At 44.3% G+C, this 25,029-nt stretch overlaps 1 protein-coding gene across 4 annotated transcripts in view; it reads right to left on the reverse strand.

The window, feature by feature from the left end:
* NOD1 (nucleotide binding oligomerization domain containing 1) overlaps positions 1 to 24,489 on the reverse strand; it is a 51,636-nt gene extending 27,147 nt beyond the window's left edge. The window contains exon 1 of one of the 4 annotated variants that reach the window (XM_074266806.1): positions 24,305 to 24,489. The gene's annotated coding sequence lies outside the window, so the exon portion shown is untranslated. Of the gene's footprint in view, positions 1 to 23,321; positions 23,935 to 24,304 lie in introns of those variants that run through there. The other 3 variants (XM_074266807.1, XM_074266804.1, XM_074266803.1) reach the window with 3 other exon arrangements.
* Positions 24,490 to 25,029: the final 540 nt, after the last annotated feature.

Consider the following 25,029-nt stretch of genomic DNA (forward strand, 5'->3'; position numbering starts at 1 on the left):
TACAAGCTGTGTGGTCTTGGGCAAAACGCTTAAGACTGTCTGCCTCCATTTCTTCATCTGTGAAGAATCCCTAGCTTCCAGGGCAGTGGAGAGGATCAGATGAGATAGTCTACAGGAAGGATTTTGTAAAACTTATATAAATGTGAATAATTGTTACCATCTTCCTCCTCGGTATGATACAGAACAAATCAAAGAACTGGAAGGAACATTACAAAAGTCAGCAGAGGAAAGGGCTGCATGGAGATAGAGATTATCACAGAGAAGGACTGAGGCAGCTCAGTGGCGCAGTGGATACAGCATCAGCCCTGAGTGCAAATCCAGCCTCAGACACTTGACACTTGCTGTGTGACCCTGGACAAGTCATTTAACCCTCACTGCCTCATAACAAAAACAAAAACAAAAAAACAAAGAAAGAAAGAAGCACAAATTCTTGGCATTCTGCAGGTAGAAGAACAACAATTGTGTGGTCTGGCGATTTACAGGTTGGGGAGGTCTTGGAAACATCAGCATCCTAGGACTACAGAGCCTTGAATGTTAGCACTAGGACTTTTAGGGGTCATGTAGGTCAGTGCTCCCATTTTACAGATTAGGAACTTAAGATAGAGAGTTAATATGCCTAAGGTCAATTCTGAAACTGAGATGAGAAACCATGTTTCTTGACTCCCAGGTGAGACCAGGAAGGGGTGGGTTGGGACACTGGCTGGGCTGCTCCATTGGAGCTTGCCTGAATGGCAGGAGCCTGCTAATGAATAATCACATGGTTTCTGAATAGCCAACAGCATTAGGCAGTCAGACAGTCAGTCAGCAAACTTTATGTTGGACCAGTCGGACCAACTGGTTAAAATGTGTGACCAACGAAGCTGGGGCCCAAGTTCTAGTATTTCTTCCTGCTCCTGGCCATTTGGCTCGGTGCCTCCCACTGTCAGGCACTGGGCCCAGCCGGCATGTCCTTATCATGTCTCTGGAGGCAGGAGACGTGGTCTTGGGTTCAAATTCTGCTTCTACGAACTCTATGACCGTGGACAAGCAGTTTTGCCTCCCTAAGCCTCAGCTGCTTTACTGGTTAATTGAGGATGATGACTGTCTCATTATTTCTTTCGCTCCATTTGATACATGCTCTTTGTAAAGCTTAAGGTGAGCTAGTCTCCTGAGCCTCAGTGTTCCCATCTGTAAAATGAAAACCTCTGAGCTCCCTCCCACCTTTTGAGCAAGGTCAGGACCTCTCACTTTGGGATCTGTTCCCTTCAGGAGAAAGTGGTCTGCAGCAGAAATGGGGGCGTGGCCTCCCAAGTCCCGGCTCTCCTATTGCAGCCTGGGCTCAGTCAGACATGTCATGAGGCTCCTTCTCCCCCAAGAGGGGAACCATGCCCCTCCTCTCGCCCTCCCCTTTGCTCTAGCTTCTCGGGGCCCTTGCAAGAAGCTTTTGCTTGGTACGTGACCAGGAGATCCCCTGAGAAAGGCCTTAGAGTCCCAGAGAGGCTCTCTCCAGCTTTCTCTCTTTCCTTCCCGCCTTCCTTCTTGACCTACAAGGCCCCTGCTCTCTTTCCCCATCCCAGGCTCTCCACAGCTGGAGTATCTGGGTTGTGACGCACAAGAAAGGCCTTTTTCTCTCAGGCTTTGCTTCACAATGGTGAGTAAGCTTAACCTCCTGGTGTGTGTTACCTAGAGATGGGATGGCAAAATGGACAGCGCTCAATTTGGGGACTCGAAGACCTGGCTTTGAATCCTGTCGGCTGTGGCCCTAAGTAAGAGACAGTCTCTCAGGGCCCAGTGCCTTCCCAGGGGAACGGAAGCTGGGCCCAGAGCGTTCTGACTCTTCCAGCCAGCTGGGGGGGGGGGAACGAAAGATGGGGGTTCCCACATCTGACACACGCTGGCTTTGGGTCCCTGAGCAAAGTCACCGAATGACCAAGCAGTGCATTAGATGGTCGTCCAAGATGCTGAATGGCAGAGAGCTGCCCATCTTCATTGTTGCCCAGGGATGGCATCCTAGATCTAGACCAAGTTTTTAAAAGGGCTAGATGCCCCCCACATTCCCATGTGTACACCCCCCTTTTAAAAAATGCTCCAGACAGCTCTGGTTTTTACATCTCCTTCATTGCCAGACACGTCCCTCCTCTTTCTGTACCCAGAATTGTTCTTTAAGAGAGAAAACATTAAAAAAAAAAAAAAAATCCAACTCAGCAAAACGTATCAAAACCTCAGGTGAGTGCCAGCATGCAGGATGTTCCACACCCACAATCCTCCACTCCATTTCTAGCCAAGAATCCTGTCTGAATTCAAGCCCTCTTCCTGCAGGCGCCAGGTGACAGAAGCTACTTTTTAAAACTCCGGTCAGTTTGGGATTCTGAGAAAGCCAGGCCGGGAAGAAGGAATCTGGTCTCAGCTATGGATTAGCTGGGTGACCCCGGGCGAGACACTCGGCCCTTCTTACATTGCATTTTGTAATCTGTAAAATGGGGATAACAACAGCAATCACCTCAGTATATTGTTGCAAACATCAAATGAGATTTCTTGTATGAATACACACACACGTAGCGCATTGCAAACTCAAAAGAGCTACAGGTTATGATAATTGTGGAAATACAGATAGAAGAACTGCACATGTTTAACATATATTGGATTACTTGTCTAGGGGAGGGAGCGGGTGGGAAGGGAGGGAGAAAAATGTAGAAGACAAGGTTTTGCAGGGGTGAATGTTGCAAACTATGTTTTGAAAATAAAAAAGCTTTATATTAAAAAATAAGTTCCTTTAATTTGAAAAAAAACAGCTCGTTATACAGTATATAGCTACATACAATATAGATTAATTATCAATAATTGATAACAGGGGCCAGTAATATCAATGAGTTAGCATTTATAGAGCCCTTTAGGATTTGCAAAGTGCTTTATAGATATTTTCTGTCTCATAATAAACATGGAAGGTTGGTGCTTTTATTATCCCCGTTTTATAAATGAGGAAACTGAGGCAGAGAGGTTAAGTACTTTGCCCAGGGTTGCATAGATAACAAATTGTCCCATGCCAGATCCAGCACCTTATCCATTGAGCCAATTATAGATGCTTATAGTAATAATCATAATTATCATTATTCCTTTTATTCTAGCTCTTGTTGCTGGATATAAGAATGAAGGTAGCCTTGGCTGACAGTATGTTGGGTCTGGGGCTCCAAGTAAGGCTCTGGAATCTCCAGAGTCCTCCAGAATCTCTCACACTCTAACCTCCAAATCAATCCATTAACTTAGTTTTTTCATTTTTGTTTTTGTGCTGAGGCACTTGGGGTTAAGTGACTTGCCCAGGGTCACACAGCTATTGTGTCTGAGGTCAGATTTGAACTCAGGTCCTCCGGACTTCAGGGATGGTGCTCTATCCACTACGCCACCTAGCTGCCCCTTACAATTCTTTCTTTTCTTTTTAATTAATTAAATTAATTTTTACAAAAATTTTACACACAGGTAATTTTCCAGCATTGCCAATTGCAAAACCTTTTGTTTCAACTTTTCCCCTCCTTCTCCCCAGCCCTTCCCCCAGATGGCAGGTAGACCAATACACGTTAAATATGTGAAAGTATACGTTAAATACAATCTATGTATACATGTCCATACAAACAGAATTGGACTTTGAAACAGTGTACAATTAGCCCTTACAGTTCTTTCTTAAGGAACCCACTGGGTTATGGCCCAAATTTTATAGAGCTTACAGAGACGAGTGCCTAGTATGGTCCCAGGCTCTCCCAGGGATCAAATACCTCCAGATTTCAAGGCAACCAGACCATCAGAGACCAGGCTTAAATGGATCTGGGCAGCAGATATTAACCCTTCAGTTTTCATTTTTGTCATCTGTCAAATGAAATGATCTGCAAGGTCTCTTCTGTTGAGAACTAGTGTGGGCAAACCAAGGCGCTGGCCTGCAGAAAGTGTGGCCAGAAGCCAAGAAAGGACCAGGAGGGGACCAACCAGGAGGGGCCAGTCAAGAACCTCGGATGAACTCAGGATGATTTCTGTGGTTTAAGAACTTAACCCTGGCCAGTAGGAGCTTAGCATGGACTGTCTAGACTTGATGTTTTTTGTAAGCAGGTTCTCTCTGGAAATGCAGAAGGAAAGGGGAGTTGTGGGGCAGCAACAGGAGGCGGAAGCACAGAATGCGGCAGCCTGTTTCCCAGAAGCCCTTGGGAATGCCAAACAGTCAGGAACAGGTCGAGAAGACCCAGTGGAGTCCTTTCAGAAAGTCCCAAGCTTGGGTGGGGTTTGGGAGGCCTGTGCCAGAGTGCCAATTAAATCAGAACAGGGCACCAGCAGCGGAACCTGTCCTGGACCTGCTCCAGGTGCGTCTGGTCTCAGCACTGGGGGAAGGGCCATCCCAGGAAGAGCCAAGGGGATGGCGGGAGGGAAGGAGATGCCTCAGTCAGTGTGGAGTCTTGGGGGTGGTGAGTCTTAGACATGCTCTAAGCTATGAGCCTGCTGCCAGAGCCGTCGGCAGCAGTTGTCCAGTGGTTTCCCAGCGATATCCAGCTCCTCGTGACCCATTTGGGGTTTTCTTGGCAGAGACTTGGCCATTTTCTTCTCCAGCTCATTTTACAGATGAGGAAACTGAGGCAGACAGGGTGAAGTGACCTGCCTGGGGTCACACAGCTCACGTTTGAGGTCAAATTTGAATTCAGGTCTTCTGGCTCTGGGTCTGGAACTAGCTGCCCACTGGTTGGCAGAAGGGAGGCTAATAAGGCAGTTAAGTCCAGGTCCCCTCCAAGCTCTTATCCTCTTGATGGAAGGAGGGCTGAGAGCACTCTGCCCAGGGGAATATCCTATCATCATGAACCAGCCTGCCTCCGAAATGCATGAGCTATGCCATTTTTCCCAGCCTCAGTTTCTTAATCTGTAAAATGGAGATGATCACAACAGAGTTTGAAGCTGCCAGAGTCATCATGAAGAAGAGCTCTAGGAGGTCACTTTATGGATGAGAAACCCCCAGCGTGGTGAAGCTGAGTCACCCAGGTCCTGAGTGGGAGAGCTCCCTCTGCCCGGCTTCTCCAGCAGTGTTCTCTGCTGATCAAAATGCTTTAGTGTTCCTGCCATGGCAAGCCCCAAGGCAGCGTGGATTACCCAGCAACCCTGGGCAGGGTCTAGAGCATTCACAGCTGTGACTCAGCATGAGGCTGACGCCCATCAAACCCGACTGTCACTCAAATACAGCATCGCTGTGACCCAGGACAGGTGCTAATGGAAAAGCCGGCCGGCTGCCATTTTGGCTGGCGTGCATCCCATTCACCCACATACGCGTTTACCTTGGGTATCACCTGAAACCTGTAGGGAAAACTGGGGCAGCTGCAGAGACAATAGGGTACAAAGGACTTCCGTAAAGGCAAAGAGCCTGGATACAAATCCTAGTTCTGTCATCATGGAGTTGTGGATGGTTCCGTGAATTCAGGAAGCAGATACAAGTTTTATGCATGGAATAACAGATAAAGCCCTGGCCCGGAAGGCCTGAATTCAAATCCAAATCCCAGCGTATGCAGACAAGCAGATATGAGGTCTATATAAAGCCCCACCAGAGGGCCTGGGCTCAAAGCTTTTGCCTGTGACATTCACTAGTCCTGGGACCCTGCGCCTCTCTTATTATTCCTCAAACTCAGGATCCTCTTCTCTGAAATAGAGCTAGGACCCCTGTATTACCTGTGGGAGAGCTTTGGTGAGGTGACGGCAAACTTCCCAGTGCAGCTCGTCACTGATGAAGGCCCTTCTCTTGTAGGAAGCCGGAGAGCCCCTCAGTGAAGCAGAATCTCCCCGATGTCTGAGGCAGGGCGAGAAGCCAAGGGAGCTTTGGCAAATCAGGAGACTTCCGAGAATCGCTCAGTGATAGAAAGCTCTGGCAGGGAAAGCCAGCCGGCGGAGCAGCAGAGCTGGCCACTGATTGGGACTTTTTAGAAAGCACAGCATCCGAAAACTGGCTTCCCGCCAACTCCAACCAACTTCTCCCGTTACCAAGCATGTGGAGATTGCCCAATCTCGTGCCCTTTTCTCAGACCCTTCCGCCCCTCCTGGCTTGTCTTTAAGAAGATTTCTTTTCTATTTATTCACTTTATATTTAAAGTAGAGATGCTTCTGTAGGGCCGGATTAGAACAGAGACTCCTTGAAAGAGGGTTCTGGTTCATGTTTGGGGGCCCCTTGGCAACACATGGCGCTGCTGACCACCATCCCCTTCCTCGTGCTTCAGGTCCAGGCCACTAATTAGAGGGAGTCGTCCCTGGCCCTCCTCCCCTCTCCTGCACCCTCTCAAGTGGCAATCATTGATTTCCCTGTGTTCAGTGATCATCTTTGATAGCCCTTGTCTCTCTTTTAAACTCCAATGCTGCATCAATTGATCAATCAATCATCAAGCATTTATTAGACACCTCCTAGTGCCAAGTATTCTGGTTGGTGCTAGAGTCACAAATACAAGGAATGAACAGTCCCCACTTTCAAGGAGTCTATATTGCAAGGGAGACCCACAGAAGCACCTTTACCTTAATTATAAAGTGAATAAATGTGAAGAGAAATGTTGTAAAAGACAAGCAAGGGAAGGAGGAAGAGCTTTAACAGGTGTGGGGGCTCAGAAAGGGCTACATACAAAAGATGGATGTTTGAGCTTCTCCAAAAGGGCAGAGTGGGGTCTGAGAGACAGGTACGGAGTCCCTGAAAGGATGGTCAGCCAGGCCCCGGGCCTAGGGCAGACAAGGGAAAACAGAAGACCAGTTGGCAGGACTGCCACGTGACAGGGGAGAGCTCTCCACTGAGGCTGGAAGGGCTGGCCAGGGTCATTCTGCAGGGCTTTCAAAGTGAAGCAGAGATTTCTGCTGTGGGCCAGAGGCCACAGGAAGCCAGCACCGGCCTTGCCTGAATGGGTAACTTCACTTTGGCAGCAGTGTCGGGGACGGGCTGTGGCCACAAGAGACTCTGGGCCAGGAGACTAGTTAGGAAACTATTGCAAAACTAAGGCAGTGTCTGTCTGGAGGGGAACTGGGCTAGGGACAGAGAGATCTGACACTGGACCGGCCACGCGGAGTGAGGGAATGCCGTGTTCAGGACAATGTTGAGGGAGGTCAACATTTATTAGGTGGTACAACAGTTAGAGCTTTGGACTTGGTGACAAGAAGGCTTTAGTTCAAATCCAGCATCAGATACTTACTGTGTGACCCTGGGAAAGAGTTAATCTCACTCTGTCTCTGTTTTCTTATCTGTAAAATGGGTATAATTATAGCACTTACTTCTTAGTCATTATGAAGGTAAAATGAGATAGCTTTTGTAAAATTCAAAGACTATATAAATACCAGTTATCATTCTTACTATTATTAATATTACTATTATCATTATTACTATTATTTATTCAGTGCTTATTTGAGATATATTTGAGAGGTCCTGTAAATGCTGGTGGTGAGCCTCACATTTTCAATTGGACTTAGGCAGCTCAGATTCAACATGGCAAAGCCGGAATTCATTATTTTTTTCCTCAGAAACAGCCCTACTTCTTTCTTTGCTTACTTCTATACTTCTCTTCCTCCCTTCTTACTTTTGAAGATACCAGAATCCTTTCAGTCCCCCAGATGTCATTCTCTACTTCTTACGCTCACTCATGGCACACATCTGTTGGAAAGTCATTTCAATAGTGTCTGACTTTCTGTGCCTCATGTGAGGTTTTCTTGGCAGAGATGCTGGAGTGATTTGCCATTTTTTTCTCCAGCTCATTATGCAGATGAGGAAACTGAGGCAAATGACTTGACCAGGATCACATGTTGCCAGATCTTGTCATTTCTTTCTACACATTTCTAGGATTCCTCTTCTCAATCCTCACACAGCCATCACCCTAGCTAAGTCCTTTCCTCAGGACCATTGATCCCTCTCCTCTCCTCTTCTCTCCATTCCACTCTACCCTCCAGAGAGCTGTCAACGTGATTTTCCCAAAGTGTAGATCTGATGTCCTCATCCCTTAGGATCAAATAAACTCCTTTATTTAGTATTTAAAGCTTTTTATGAGCCGGGTCTTTGCTACCTTTCTGTTCTTCCATGTAACTCTCCTCTATGATGCTACAGTCTGACCATGCTGCCTATCTGCTTTTCCCCATTTCTCGATTTTTCAATTTGTTTCAGAAGTCATCCCCATTCCTAGAATGCTATTTCCTTCTCAACTTTCCAACTAGAGTAATCCCTGGCTTCCTTTAATAACCTTTCAGGTTATTATTGCCTGCAATTACCTTAGCAAATGATTTCCCGGGCCTTGTATGGCCCTCAGGTCAGATATTCCCATCCCTCATCTATGGGAAACTCTACGGCTTCTAAAACAGGATACTATTCCAAAAAGCAAGAGGGAAGGATGGAGCAATGAGTAGACCTAAGATAAAATCTCATTTCAGACACTGATTAGCTGTGGGAGACTGGAAAAATCCTTCACTTCTCTGCACCTCAGTTTCTTCACCTGACAACATCTAACTGTTTTTGGTTAGTTCAAGTCCCCAGGCCAATAGGAACCATATCACAAATCATTTAAACAAAGAGGAAACCAGTCCAGATCTTTGAAAGATCTTGGAGATAAGGGGAGGTGTGGCTATACAATAGATCCTCTGAAAAGGATTGTGGGGTCTAAATGGACTGCAAGCTTATACTATCAGTTAACAATGAAATATGGCAGCCCTTATAAAGCTAACACTACCAAGCTAACACTCTATATCCTAGTTAGACCACATGTGCCCAATTGTGGGAAATGAGGAAGACATCCACTTGTTGGAATATGTTCAGAAGAGAGTAATTAAGATAGATGGTAAGAGGAGGGGAGATCAGCTCCCAGAATATCAACTGTTTAGATAAGAGAAGATTTCCGTCTTCTTTGAGGTATAGTTAAGTTTCTTTTTGTATTTGAAGGGCTCTCACAAGGAAGAAGATTAGAGTTTATTTGGTTGGGAGTGACAAAAGGGAGGGGAAGTTATAAAGAAGCAGTTTTGGTTGGAAGGACAAAATTCCTAACACTTAGAGCTATTTAAATATGGAATTGAGAAGAGATTCCCTCTACAAGAAATATTCAAGGGGAGGCCAGAATACCTCTTGCAGGGATCAGCCAAGGTGAGAGTTGGAAAGCCCCTCAGCAGCCATTGTGTCCAACCCAATCGACAGTAGGGTTTTAAATGAGACTTTAGAAGGGATTCTTGGTCAGATGTAGGTTGGACTAGGTACAGTCTTTCTGAGTCAGATTCTTGTGCCTTGTTGCCTGTTCTCAATAAAGTCAAGGCCCACATAAGATCTATCACCGGGAGAAAGAAACCGTGACTGATTTTTAAGATGATGTCAGAGTTCTTTTAAAACCATGGCAAACAAGGTGTACTATAGGCCTGGATACAGCAACTTAAAAGAGTCTTTAAACTGTAGGCCAATAGATTTTACTTCCATTCCTAGAAAAAGTTTAGAATGCATTTGTAAAAATTATTATTTTGTCTTTCTTTCTTTTTTTTTTTTCCTTTTTCTTTTGCTAAGACAATTGGGGTTAAGTGACTTGCCTAGGATTACACAGTTAGGAACTATTAAGTATGTGAGGCTAGATTTGAACTCAGGTCCTCCTGACTTCATGATCAGTTGCCTATTCATGGAGCCATCTAGTTGTCCTTTAGAATATATTTTTTTAAAAGGGATGCCTGATGAATATTTTAAAAGGGAAGCAGAAATCACAGGAATAGTCAAATTAAAGGGATTTAGGGGAAAAAGGCAACTAGTGATTAAGTCTTTAAGACATAAACCTTTGAGAAAGAAATTTGGAATTATGGTCATAATCTTTGATCCTACTGATTCTTCTGCTAGATTATTCCTTAAGGGGATAATTGATGAAAAGAAATAGTATTTATATTTATTTTTTATTTCTAGGAGCACTTTTGGTGTTAACCAAGAAATGGAAACAAAGTAAGATGCCCATCAATTGGGGAATGACTAAACAAATTATGGAATATGAAATATGATATGAAATGAAGCAATATGAAAACAAAAGCTATCAATAAAATACATTTTTAAAATTTCTGGTATTTTATTTTTCCAATTACATGTAAAGATAATTTTCAATGTTCATTTTTGTAAGATTTGAGTTTCAAATTTTTTTTTCTTTCTCCCTTACCTATCTCCTCCCCAAGATAGCAAGGAATTTAATATGGGTTTACTATTTACAATCATTTTAACAAAAAAAAATATACTTTTTAAAAAGGGAAGTGATGATCACTAGAAACTGGGAGGGGTTATCAAAAACAAGTTATTTTAACCATACTTCCTTTTTTAAACAGGGTTACTCAACTGGCATATCAGAGAAATATCATGAGCATAGCAATTCTAGATTTTTAAAAAGAAAAATTTCTCAAGATAGCTTTGTGGACAAGAGGGAGAATATGAGAGTGTAATGGGTGTGGAAAGTAGAATAACCCAAAGTAAAGTGATTGGAATTTAGAGCAATATTAGAGGAAGGTCTCCACTACAGAACTCTAGGGATGTGTACTTGATCTCAGACTGTTTTTAAAACATTTTTAAAAAATGTCTTACCACAATATTGATGACAAATGTGCCATATTTACAAATGAAAAGAAAGCAAAGTCAGGAGCCAAAGACATTTAGGGAGATTAGAATCCCAGCCAGAATCTAATGGGATGAAAGTTTGGAAAAGATAAAATATACACTCCTGCACTTGGATTCAAAAATCAAATGACCTCAATATAGGGTGAGGGATGTGGTGCTGGATGACGAGGTAGATAGTGAGACCCAGAAAAGAGAGTGCCAGGCTTGGTGTCAGGAAGAACTGAATTCAAGTCTTAATTCTGTCTCTAGGGGATGATGGATGAATGTAGACCTTTTTGAGCAAGAAATTGTTTACTGTTGGATTTATAAAGAAGGGAAGAATTCATGATCAAACAAGAGATAGAGAGTATTATGAAATGTAAAATGAATAATTCTGATTATATTAAACTAAAAAGTTTTTACACAAACAAATCTAATATAACTAAGATTATAAAGTAGAAATTTTTGTCCACCTACATTTTTTATTTCCTTCACAGGCTAATTGTACACTATTTCAAAGACCAATTCTTTTTGTACAGCAAAATAACTGTTTGGACATTTATACATATATTGTATTTATCTTATACTTTCACATATTTAACATGTATTGGTCAACCTGCCATCTGGGGGATGGGGTGGGGGGAAGGAGGGAAAAAGTTGGAACAAAAGATTTTACAACTGTCAATGCTGAAAAATTACCCATACATATATCTTGTAAATAAAAAGCTATTAAAAAATATATATTCCAAAAGGAAAAAAAGAAAGAAAAAAAGTAGAAAGCTGGGAAACAATATTTATAACAAGTGTCTCTGATAAAGGCCTCATTTCTCAAATATACAGACAATTGAGTCAAATTTATAAATGGTCAAAGGATATAAATGGGCAGTTTTCAAATTTAAAAAAAAAATCAAAGCTATCTATAGTCATATAAAAATGCTCTAAATAATTATTGATTAGAGAAATACAATTTAAAACAGCTGTTAGGTATCGCCTCACACCTATCAAATTGGCTAATATGAAAGAAAAGGAAAATGATAAATGTAAGAGATAATGTGAGAACCTTGGGACCCTTATACATTATTGGTGAAGTTGTGAACTGATCCAACCATCCAGGAGAGCAATTTAGAACTATGCCCAAAGGGCAATTAAACTATGCATACCTTTTGATCCAGCATCACCACTATTACAACTGTATACCAAAGAGATCATAAAAAAGGGGACAAGACTTACATGCACAAAAAATACTGATAGTTCTTTATGGGAGGGGAAAAATTAGAATTTGAAGGGAAGTCCATCGATTGAAGAATGGTTGAACAAGCTGTGGTATACGAATGTAATGAAATACTATTGTGCTCAAAGAAATGAGCAGGTGGATTTCAGAAAACCTGGAAAGACTTAACATGAATTGATACAAAGTGAGCTAAGCAGAACCAGGAGAACATTGTACACAATAACAGCAACATTGTGCAGTAACAGACTTAGCTCCTCTTACAATGCAATAACTCAAGACAATTCCAAAGAACTCATGATGAAAAATGCTGACATCTAGGAAAAGAATCTGAAAGCAGATGGAAGCATAGTACAACTTTCTTCATTATTTTTTGATTTCCTCTCTTTTGGTCTGTTTCTTTATTCACAACATGACTAACATGAAAATATGTTTTACACGAGTACACATAAATAACCTTTATTATATTGCTTACTGTTTTTGGAAAGGCGGAGAAAGAAAAATTTTGAACTCAAAATTTTATAAAGATGAATGTTAAAAGTTTGTCTTTACATATAATTGAAAAAAACAAAATACAAAAAGAAAAAGAATATGGATCTCTCTGAGCCTCAGTTTCCTTGTTTGTAAAGTTGGAATAATAATGCCTAGAATACCTAAATCCCAGAGTTGTTATGAAGTCTGTAAGCTCAAACAAGCTACAGCAGCAATTATTTTTCTTATTGAGGAAGCTGTGTTGTTATGTGAATAGAGCTCTGCACTTGAAGTCTGGATGAATGTGAATCTTGTCTCATTACCTTGAAGTCAGATGAATGTGAATCTTGTCTCATTACCTATGTGCAGGTCATGTGCTCTGTCACGCTCAGTTTCCTCATCTGTAAGATGGAGTTGTTAGGATAAAATGAAATAATATGTATAAAGCACTTTGCAAACCTTAGAGGGCTATATAAATGCTAGCTATTATTGTGGTTGCTGTTACTAGATAGCATGTCATGTCAAAAAGGACCCGGGCCACAAGCTCAAGGAGTCATCCTGGGACAAGGCAGCCAAGACATTTAATGTAGAATCAGTCTGTGGTAAGAGGAACGATGTTCTGATCACCATGCTGAGACTGATCTGATCACATATGGACCACCACACTCAGTCTGAGAGCTATATTTTGGAAGGACCCTAAGAAGCTAGGATGAGTCCAGAGGAGATGGGCTCAGTTCTCCCACTGGATTGAATGAGAGCAGCTCTCACTCTCATTGACACAAGAGCCTGGAAAATTCCCAACATATGGTCCTCCCCACCAAGTTTTCTCTGTTCAGGCCAGGCATCTCTAGTTCCTAAAAGCTAGCAGCAGCTGCAGCATTTATTGACACTATGACTGCAGATTTGCAGCAAGGAAGGTGGCGAATTGTTCGGTGCCAAAAGAAAATTTAATAACCAACAGATCTCTCAAACTATTCTTGACGTTTGGTTGGTTGGCAATCCAGCAGAGTCCTTCACACTGGAGGAAAGCCACCAAACCAATATAAGGCTCCATCAGCCCGCTCTGTTGTGTTTTGTATTTCCTAAAGTATCCACAGATCCCTCCTTAGAGGATGTGCTGTTCCTCCTATATAATCTTGACAAGAACTTAACTGATATGTGCCTTCCTGGAAGCTAGTGGGAACTAATGAAAAGAAGAAAGGAAAGAAGAAAGAGGGAGATGGGAGAAGGAAAGAGAGGAAAAATAAGTGGAGGAAGATGAGGAGAGAGAAAGAAGAGGAGGAGGGAGAAAGAAAAAAGGAGAAGAAAAGGAGGATGAGAGAGGAAAAAAAGGAGAAGAAGAAAAGAAGGATGAGAGAGAAGAGGAGGGGAAGAGGAAAGAGAAAAGGAGGTGGAAGAGGAGAGAGAAAAGGGGGGGAGAAAAGGAAGAGGAGGCAGTGGAAGAAACGAAGAGGAGAAAGAAGAGAAAAAGGAGACAGAAGAAGAAAAAAGGAAGGAATAGCAGGAAAGAGAAAGAAAGAAAAAGACAAGAGAGAGGTAGAGAGAAAAAAGAAGTGGAGGAAGATGAGGAGAAAAACAAGAAGAGGAAAAAAGGAGGAGGGAGAGAAAAAAGGGGAAGAAGAAAAAGAATTAGAAAGAGAAGGAGAAGAGAAAAGAAAAAAAGAGGAGGTGGAGGAGGGGGAGGGGAAAGAGAAAGAGAATGAGAGAGAGAATGAGAAAGAGAGAGAAGAAGAAGAAGGAAGAGGAGGAGGAAGTAGAAGAAGAGGAGAAGAGAAAGAAGAGAGAAGAAAAAAGGGAGGAACAGGAGGAAAGAGAGAAAGAAGAAAGAGGAGGAGAGAGAAAGAGAAAGGAGGGTGGGGAGAAAAGACAAGTAATGAATAGAAAATATATGGCAAAGGGTAAGGAATTACACACCCTGCTATAAATTAAATGTCATTTAAAGAATGCAGCTGTGTATATGAATACCAATTCCAGGAAATAGGGAGCTTTCTTCTTGAGGGAGGGGACTGTATTTTGTCCCTTTTGGATCAGCAGCCCTTGGCACAGTGCCTGGCACATAGTAGGAGCTTAATAAATGCTTCCTGACTGACTGATCCTCAGACCTTCAAGACTCAGAGCTGTTAAGGGCTGTTAAAGAGTCCCAAAGTTTTCCAGAACTAATCACATTTATTCCAGTTCCATCTCTCACCTCCAATATGTATCTCTCTAACTGTAATCAGATTCAGCTTTCTTACAAATCAAGCTGGTCCTGTCACTCCCACCATCCCATGGAGAGTGTTATTTCTGGAGTCCGAGGGCCTGGGTTCAAGAGCTGCTCCTGGAGTTTACTACATGTCATTAGGCACGTCACTTAAACTCTCTGTGCCTCAGTTTCCTCATCAAAAGTGGGGAAGGTGGGCTAGATAGGGTGAGATCTCATCCAGCTTTGAATCTATGATCAGATAAACTTACTTTTCAGATCAAAATCTTTCATAGGTTCTCTTCTGCCTACTTTGTAAAGTTTAAACTCCTCTACCTGGTATTCAAGTCCCCACACAATCTAGCACTTTATTGTTCATTTGTTTCAGTCATATCTGAAACAAATTTGAGGTTTTCTTGGCAAAGAGATACTAGAGGGATTTGTCATTTTCTTTTCCAGATCATGTGACAGAAGAGAAAACTGAAGTAAACAGGGTGAAGTGACCTGCCCAGGCTCATGCAGCTAGGAAGTGTCTAAGGTCAAATTTGAACTCAGGTCTTCTTGAATCCAGATTCAGCAGTCTCTCCACTGTATCCCCTAGCTGCCCGGAATATAATACTAGCTTATCTCAAGTTCTTGTTTCATATCTATACCCCGGCCAATCTAGACCAATGGGGCCACTCTCTAAGCACACACACATACCTGAAATTCTGAAATACAAAACAATCTCTCACCTCCCTACCTTTATTTGCTAGGAATGTCCTACATCCTCTCATCATTGCCCCTGCCCCTCCCTCCTAATATTGCCTTGAGGATCATAGATTTAGAACTGGGAAGGACCCCAGAAGTAGTCTAGTCCAATCTCCTCACCTTACAGAAGAGGAAACTGAGGCCTGGAGTAGTTAAAAGTAGTCTCACAGATAGACATTTCACCCTGCTAGAGCCTCTCTCCACTGTACCCTACTAACCCACCTTTGAAAGCAAATGCCATCTCCTCCAGGAAGCCTTCACTGGTTCCCTCCATTGTTAGAGATACTACCTCTGTGATTTCAGAGATTTCTTTCAGCTAATTCATGAATCAAGCAATTCTAGGCCTCCTCCCTAGAGCTCATCCCAGAGTCAGGAGACCTGTGTTCAAGACTCACTCTGACACATGTTGGCTCTGTGGTCCTGAGCAAGTTTCTTACTTTTTCAGTGTCCTGGGTAACAGGTGGCAATCTGCATTAGTAGGATTTTCCACACTGTAATTCCCCAATGCCAATAAATCATCTTCCTGGAACACAGGCTCCATAAGGCTCGGTGCTTCATTTTATCTAAATGCTTCCTTTGCTTCAGCACACCTAGAAACATGCTTGGCAAACAACAGCCACACACCTGTGGTCTGAAGGACCTTAATTACCAACCACTGGCAGTCTTCCTTTTGTCCTAGCTAGCAATTTTAGCACTGGAGAACTACATATATGTCCAAATAAATATTGTACATCCACCCTAATCGTCTTTTCCAATAACAGTCTCACATTTTGTTTTCTTTTCTTTTGATATGAAGCTTTTTAGACAATAGGTTCTAGGGGAGGGTTAAAGGGGAAAGTCTGAAAAATTGCAGTTTGGGTATTGAGAAACTGGGACTCTTCTCTAGTGCTGTGTATTCTCTCTCAACACAGCAGAGAGTATATTCCTAATTGTGTGTGTGTGTGTGTGTGTGTGTGTGTGTGACAACTATGAAGAAAGAGAAGTGCCTGAGACACCGAAAGGCCAAGTATCTTTCCCAATAAGTGTCAGAGACAAATTTTCCTGCCCCTGTGCTCTCCACACCAAGTTAGGCTGCCTTTCATAAGTGTCAAGAAATGTACAAAACAATGGCTACCTTCAAAAGGAGCCCAAGGAAGCACTGCCATCTCCATGAAAAGATTCATTTTTCTCAAGCCCGTAAACAGAAAGGGGAGGGAGGGATAGCAATGGCAAGGACAAAGAACAGGCTTGTTTTCCACAGTTTCTCTTACTGAATTTCTAGTTTGGGGTTCACAGACAGTACTTTTAAAATGTGTTTAAATGAACGAAAGGAATCCTTGGGTTAAAAACTCTTTGTTAATGGATCTGTAGATTTAGAACCTGAAGGGCTTTCAGAAATCATCTAGTCTATTCTCCCATTTTACAGATAAGGAAACTGAGGCCAGAGAATTTAAGAAATTTGCCCAAAGACTCACATGTCATAAGAGATAGAAGCAGGATTCAAATCTGAGCCCTTCATTTCCAAATCTGGGTCTTTTTCCATCCTACCATGAAGATTCCAATACAGTATCATCCAGATTGACACTAGCTAAGAAATCAGATGGTCTGCTTGCTTGCTCTCCTACCATATGAAGGTTACATGAGAAAAACAAGATGTCAAAGAACTTGGATTGCCATTTGCCAGTTTTGCGATCCTGAATAATTCAGTTAATTTTTCTGAGCCTCAGTTTCTTCTTCTGTACAGTGAGCAAAATACTGTGGGAAAGCACCTTATAAGTCACTTTATTTCTTATGTGTCTTCATGAGACTTGTGACTTCTCTGGGCCTCAGTTTTCTTCTCTGAAAAATGAAAAGCCTGAGATGTATCCATTCTAGATCTAGATCTCTGATCCCACAAACTCAAAGGGCAAAGTTACAGAAGGATTTTCTTTCCTGATGGCCATGTTACAAAACTCTGCTTTTGGGGGGTCCAGACCACTGATTTCCACTCATCCCAGGAAGTTTCATTTCACCTGCTGCAGGTCACAAAGTAAGGAGGCAGGGGCAGGATGCAGACACTTGGGTTTCCAGACTCCAAGGCAAGCCAAGATATGGCTTCACTCTGCTTCCAGTTTTATGTAGAGAAGCAAAAAAGAACTACCCCAAAATATAAACCACGAATATTTCCCCCTGTACTTCTATACAATGGTGGGGGGATGTGTGTATATGTTGTGTATCTACTACGTTTGGTAGAGCACAGGATGGGGAGACTGAAAGATTCAAATTTAACATCAGATACTTGATGTTTGACCTTGGACAAGTTATCTCATGTCTCTCAGCCTCAGTTTCCTCACCTATAAAACTATAGATAACAGCCTACTTAATAGGGTTGCTAAGAATCAGAGATAATATTTGTAGAGCACTTAAATAATGCCTGGGAAACAGTAGGTACTTAATAATATTTGTTTCCTTCCTTCCTATACAGACACACTCACACACTAATGGTAAATAGTTGAAGTCTGGGGGGAAATTTTTGAGCTGCTCCTCTCCCCAACCTTATTTCTTTTGACCAACTTGACCTTAACTCCCATCCTCCCATCTTATTTGTAGTCATGTGCTCTCCCTCTATCCACTCTGTCCAGATTGCTATTCCCCTTAGTATAGTCCTGACCACCCCCACTCTCACTTTCTACTTCTAGCTTTGGGCTCAGAAATCAAATCAACATTACTATTCTATCATCGGTTCCTGGAAAGAGCGAGGGGGGCAGTCAATTCCTCGATAGTGAGTGACTTCCTTGTACACTATTCCCCTAGACATGTTTCCCCCTCTCAGAATGCAAACTCTGAAAGCAAAAAGAGACTCAATTTTATCTATATATCCCCAGTATAGCACAGAGCCTGGCACACAGTAATCTACAGCTATGGCCTTTTTATTTTCTTTTTTCTTCTTCTTTCTTTCTTTTATCCATTCATTCCTTTGTTCATTTCTAACAGAGTGGAAGGAATGCTTGACTTGGAATCCTGTGACCCTCAGTGGACCATTTCACCTCTCTGAGGATCAGTTTCCTTTCCTGCAAAACAAGGATGCTCCTATTTGCACCATTTCACAGGGTTTCTGTAAATAACGAATGCTTGTTTATTTGGGGTACTGAAAGTGCTTTGGAAATGAATTATTAGGAAGATGCTCCAAGGGTGATGGGAAATGTTGGACTACTTAGGACCCGAGAATCTGGCAGTAGTAACTGAAATCAAGTTTGCTCCTCTCTAAAGATTAGAGTAAGAAGAGATCTGTGAGATACCTCAAGACAGGCTTTACCACTTTTTGTGGCAATATTGCTCATTTCTCTAAAGATTAGAGTAAAAAGAGATCTGTGAAATAGCTCAGAACAGGCTTTTCCACTTTTTTTTTTTTTTTTTTTTTTTTTTGGCAATAGTCTAGATTAGCCTCTAGATCTGTTCTCTAAATCCTAAAATTTATGATCAAAGCCCATCCAAGTTCAAAGATTCCCTGAAATCTATTCATGTATGGGGGTTCCATGGACCCCAAGAACTCCTAGTTCAGTGTAATTTCCTTGATTTTACAGAGAAGAAACTGAGGCATGGAGAGGGGAAATTACACTTCGTGTAAGTAAAATGTCATTGCACATGCTCTACTGACCCCAGATCCAATGCACTTTCCCAGCGATTACACAAACAGGACAGTGTGAGAGACTTCCCTGATCCAGCCATCTCTGAAACCCCCAGTCTAGGAGATGGTGAAGGTTTTTCTATGCAAAAGAGTCTCTGCAGATTCTAGTGCCAAGAGAATAGCTGAGTGTTTGGCAGTGGGCTTAACCATTCATTAACTACAATGCCAACTTATCAAACTCTTTTCTTCCTAAGACACGAGTCAAGGCAGGAAGGCACGATTGCCATCAAACTAGCCTCTGATGAGCCCAAGGGGCATTTTGCAGGAGACAAGTCTAGACCTTTACTGAAGACAGTAAAAAAGAAATGAGTATTGCATATTGCAAACAAGTGAATTTGCCCAGAAGAGAAAACAGTATTCTTGTAAATTATGAGAACAGTTTAGAGCCCAACCTGTGCACGTATGGCATTTTTAAGCCTCCCATTATTGGTATAGCTTGGTATAGTGAAAAAGAGCTTTCATTCTAGAGTCAGAGGAGTTGTATTCAAATCCTACCTCTGAGACTCACTATGAGTATGATTAAGGTGCCTCCTAGTCCTAAGCCTTCTTACCTGTAAAACAACGGGGTTTATTAGTTTCCGGAGTTCTTTCCATTTGGTCCAACCCAGATTGTCTAAAATCATACCAGCGGGAGGGAGATTTGAACATGGATCCTCTGCATGAGTACATTTTCCCTTGGACTACCCTGCTCAATCTTCCCTGAAGTTGGATTATAAACTAACTGGGAGCAGATACAATACAGTTGCTGGGTGGTAGAATTGCAGAGTATACAGTAGGTGCTTACTAGATGCTTATGAGCTAGATTCAAGAGGTTCCTTCAGTCTTAGAGAAAGAGACTGGGCTTCAGTTGTTTGATTAAGCAAGTAAGATGATCAAACACAAAAGTTATGTCTGGGTTGCCTCACTACTTAAGTTTCTAATATAAACAGCACCACTGCTAAAGAAATGCTTGGGTGCAATTATTAATCATGAATGCCACAGAGGATGAGTGTACAGGTGAAAGGTTCAGCCAGGGCTTGAATATAAACAGCTGCAGAATTCCTACCCTATGCCCCAAGGTACCCAGCTCTCTGAAGCTCTGGCTCCCAGGACCTGGCTGGGGGAGGGAGGAGCATGAAAGGGTCACCATTCAAGTACAGGCTCAGGACCTGACATCCATTTCAAAATAAATCAAACGTCCCTCCAAACAGCCCTTGACTTCCCAAAACCCTATCCTCAAGATGTGTCTGGTAATGAATGGGGTATGCTCAAAAGCTAAAAGAAATCTTTTTTCTAAAACACAGGGAAAAGTCACTTTACTTCAGTGTGTCTCAATTATCTTAGCTATAAAATGGGATAATAGTACCTACCTTCCAGGGCTGTTGGGAGGATGAAATCAAATAGCTATAAATCACTTAGCACAATGCCTGGCCCATAGCAGATACTTAAAAAATGCCTGTTCCTTCTACCTCTCCCCTACCAAAGAAGGGAAATGACTGGTTGCAGGGGAGCCTGCAATCAAACAATCAACAAGCATTTATTGAGCTCCTACTGGGCCCTGGGAACAAAAAGGCAAAAATGAGATGTTCAACTGATGAAGCCAACATGCATACATATAAATATGTGCAAAACATTGGTGTATAGGAACTGAATCAGTGATTTCAATGACATAGTTAGCACCCTGATAAGGAAACTCACTCTCTGCAGTTTAACATCTTATTTGTAAACTTAGCATAAAACCTGACATCCAGTAGGCGCCTAATAACTGCTTCTTCCTTCTCCTTTGTATATTCTTAGAGAGCTATACTTGGGGTTTAAGTGATTTGCTCAGGGTTATAACTGGAATATAACAGGGGCAGTAATTTCTTTCTTTTCTTCTCTTTTAATTTTATTTATCTTTTTCTCTTTTAAAAATTATTTATTTAGTATTTTCCCCCAGTTACATTCAAAACAATTTTTAAAATATTTGAGTTCTCTTCCTTATCCCCACCCACAATTAAGAAACCCCATGTGAAGTTATGAAAAACATTTCCATATAAATGGCATTTACACACATATATTGTATCTAGGTTATACTGTAACACATGTAAAATGTATGGGATTGCCTGTCATCTAGGGGAGGGAATTAGAGGGAGGGAGGGGATAATTTGGAAAAATGAATACAAGGGATAATGTTATAAAAAAAAATTACTCATGTATATATACTGTCAAAAAAACCCTTATAAATAAAATAAAATAAAAAAGAAAAACATTTCCATAGAAGTCAAGTTGTGAAAGAAAATGTAGATCTCCCACCCTAATGAAAATAAAAACCCTCAAGAAAAATCAAGTTAAAAAGAGAGAGAAAGAAATAGAGAATGCTTCAATCTGTATTCAGACACAATCCATTCCTTCTCTGGGTAGGGATAGAATTTTTCATCATAAATCCTACAGAGTAGTTGTGCACGATTGTACTACTGAGAATAATAAAGTCATTTACAGATGGTCATCCCAGAACTTTGCTGTTATTTTGTATACAATATATTTGTATATTTCACTTAGTTTACAGAGGACTTTCCAGGTTTGTTTGTTTGTGGGGTTTTTTGTTTGTTTGTTTGTTTTTCCTGAGAGCATCTTGCTCATCATTTCCCAGGGAGCAATAACATTCTATCACAAAGGCATACCACAGTTTATTGAGCCATTCCCCAAATGATGGGCACCCTCTCAAATTCTAATTTTTTTTTGTCCTGAGAAGAAAGCTGCTAAGAATAGTTTTTGTACATATATGTCATTTTCCTTTTTTTTTTCCCTTTTTCTGTTTTTTTTTTTTCCCCAAGTAGCAGTATTGTTAGATCAAAGGATCTGCATAAATTTGCAGCCCTTTGGGGCACTGATCATATCTTTTGATCATTTATTAACTGGGACACGGCTCTTATTTTTTATAAATTTGACTCAGTTCCCTCTATGTTTGAGAAATGAGGCTTTCTCAGAGAAACTTGAGGGCAGCACTTTCAAGCTTCAAGGTCAACGTTATCCCCCATGCTGGACTGTCTCTCTTTTATATCAAATAGATAGAAGGTAACTACAAGTCGCTTTCATGGGGGCAGGAGAGTTGGGAACATCAGAGGACTGAGAGCAGGGTGGGGAAGCAGGCCACGTGGGTCCCCTGAAGAAGAGGCTGACAGGCACGGAGTCACCAAAGAACTGTCCCCTCCCCCACCAAGCTTCCCTTAAGCAAGCATATGGCAAGGTACCAGAAAACCTTGAGAAAGAAAAGGAAATGATGGAGAGGGCCTTTAGCTAAAGGGAAAAGAAATACAGAAGGAAGAACGGCTTCTAGTAAAAGATTTTTGGAAGAAAAAATTTCCTGGGGAAAGTCCCCCAGTAAACCTTTGTCCAGAACTCTGGCTAGCTGCTGGAAACCAAATTCCAAAATGAAAGTAGAGCGGATCCTGATTTGAACCTTTGAAACGCTTCTTTCTGGGTCCCCTTCGGTCTTATCACAGATCTCTCTCATCCCGACTAGTCTCTAACGGGAGAAGTCAAAGTCACACCGGCGACTTCCGAGTCAATACTGGAAGCCGAGTCCTCGGATTCTCAAGCGATTGCTTGTTTCCAGGGAACTGACCTGCCCCCAAGGCAGCAAGCATCAGAGAACCGATAGACTCGGAGCCCTGCCTCCCAGATAGGACGGGCCTGCTCTCCCGGCTCATCTGCTTGGGATCCCACCGTCGGCACCTGGCATGAGAGAGCCTGAGAACCAGTCCGTGCCCAACGGTGCCCTTCAGCCCTCCAAGTACTAGAATCACATTTCCAAAGGAAGCCCAACGGCAACTGCCCTCATGCCCTTCCTCCCCGTGCCCGACACCATCAAGCTTCATCCTTACACCGGTCCGCCTCACAGGAAGGGACCTCTGCAAGAGTCACGCGTGGGCTGCATTTCCCGGAATGAGGACCGCCCGGGCTTTAGCTGGAAGTCCCTGTTTGCCACACCGTCAGCCAAGCCCGCACATCCCCTGCTCTCCGGATCCCAAGGATCGGGGATCTCTGCCAGACATTGTCTCCTTTCCCCGCCCCCACCTCGACGACGGAGCCCCCGGGGGAACGGAGACAGCAGGTCCGCTTCATCCCATAGCCGAGCGAGCCACGCGGACAGGGAGCGCGGGCCCGCCTGCAGACCCCCAATCTACCCCCGGAAGAGACTCCAAGAGCAGGACCCCGGGCAGACGGGCGGCACTCCCAAGGGGCTCTCGTCTGTTTCATTCCCCCCCCCACTCTGCGCCCCCTTTTTCCCATCTCTGAGAGTTATGCCAACTGGGATCTCGGGAGCACCCAAGCCTGAACCCAGGTGAGAAATACGAGCCCCGGCTAGGTCCGATCCGGTCCCAGGACGGCCCAGGGGGGAAGGTGGCCCGGGCGTCCCGCCCCCTCGTCTCCTCTCCTCTCCTGGACCCCAGTCAGAAGCCCGAGGAGCCCCTGGGAACGCCGCCAGCGCAGTCTCCCCCCTCCCTCCCGGGGGGCTCAGTCCCTCGCTACTTACGTCCAACACGGAGGATCAAGAGAGGGCCCAGCGGAGCATCCGCGAGCCGAGGGCGGAGAGGCCCAAGGGGACGTGAGCGCCGTGGCGGGGACGGGCCGAGAGCGCGGAGAGCCCTCCGGACCGCCCCGGACCGCGGCCGCCCTCCGCCCCGCCCCGAAGCAGCCGGAGCCCGCCGCGGCCGCCCCTGCAGGCCACCGAGAGGACAGGCTCCGGCCGAGTTCGGCAGCGACAGCGGAGCGCGCCACAAGCGGCCACAAAGTTGCGGCTTCAGCCTCACGGAGACTGGGGCTGGCGGCGGCTGAGAGCCGGAAGTGGGGAGGGGGAGGAGAGGGGGCCGAGGGGCGGGTCGAGGGCTAGGAGCCCGCCGCGCTGCACCGCCCTGGGGTCCTCGGGACTCCTCCTGCCCCCTACCCTGCGGGGATGGGGGGGGGGTGAAGCCAGCCAGCCCGGGCCAGACCGTGGGGCCTCCCAGCGTGCCCACTGCGGCCAGAGGGAGTTCGGAACCGGGCCTCGCCCCAAAGGCGTCCCTCGTTCTTTTTCCTTTCGGTGGAAATGAGCCTGGAAGGCTCCGCGGAGTCAGCAAAAAGTTTGCAAAATGAGAGTGGGCTGGAGGGAACTGGGGCGCGGCACTAAAAGGCTGTCTGGCCCGGACCCGCCGGAACCGCGGACGCGCTTCGTCCTGAAGGAGGGATAAAATAGGAGCCCTGGGTTCTCCCTCCCTCCCTTCCCTCAGAGCTGGTGGGATTACGGGTACGCTACGTGGGATATGTTGTCCCAAGGTCCAAACTCTAGAATTGGGCCGAACTCCGGAGGCCTCCGAGCCAACCTCCCTCCCCCCACTTTGCAGATGAGGAAACTGAGACCCAGAAAGCCGACAGCCATTCATTAAAGGATCTCAGGCACTGTGCTAAGCATTGGGGATACTAAAAAGATTAAAAACAAACAAACTAACAAACCACTTTTCTTGCCCTCAAGAAGCTCACATTCTAATGCAGCAGCCAAGTAAAATTTCTCTGTTCAAGTACGTTCACTTTCCCCGCCAAAACTCCTTCTTAACTTCCCTGCTCTACAGAGGCAGCCCCACGCTCCCCCACCCGGACTGTGGCCAGGGGGACAGCCTCCGCCTCCTCCGCGGTGCCGAGGCCTGCTTCGTTGGCCAGGTACCGCGCCTCGGCTGCAGCGGGATTCCCGTCTCCCCCCTGGAGCAGGCCCTCCTCTCCACAGCCCGGCCTGAGGCAATGGCTTGGGGGGCGGGGATGGGGTCCGCCCGCCTCCAGCGCCTCCTCACTCTCCCCACTTTCGATTATTCTCACACCCTCCCTTCAGTGGGCCCTGAGCTTCTGAAAGCAAACGTGCCCACGTCACGCATTCCCGTCCCAATCCCCCACGATAAACTCCAGGCTCCCCACAGCTTCCAGCAGACCCAATTCCTGGGCTTGGCATTCAAAGCCCTCTTCCCCTGCCCACGCCGGGCCCTTTCCGGTTCTCTCACACACACACACCCCCCCCATCCAGCCAACGTCCTCTGACTCGGTCCTCCTCACGTGGGTCTCTCTTCGGAGCCCATCTCCCGGACGCTTTCCCTCCATGCTCCCCTCGCTCTTCACTTCCCTCCTGGTTCCCCAGCGAAAACTCCCCTTGTACAGGAAACCTTTCCTCGATGCCTTATTTCTAGTGCCTTCCCTCTGCTGCCTGATTATATTCCCCA

This window comes from Sminthopsis crassicaudata, chromosome 5, assembly GCF_048593235.1.
Source record: "Sminthopsis crassicaudata isolate SCR6 chromosome 5, ASM4859323v1, whole genome shotgun sequence".
Lineage (NCBI taxonomy): Eukaryota > Metazoa > Chordata > Mammalia > Dasyuromorphia > Dasyuridae > Sminthopsis > Sminthopsis crassicaudata.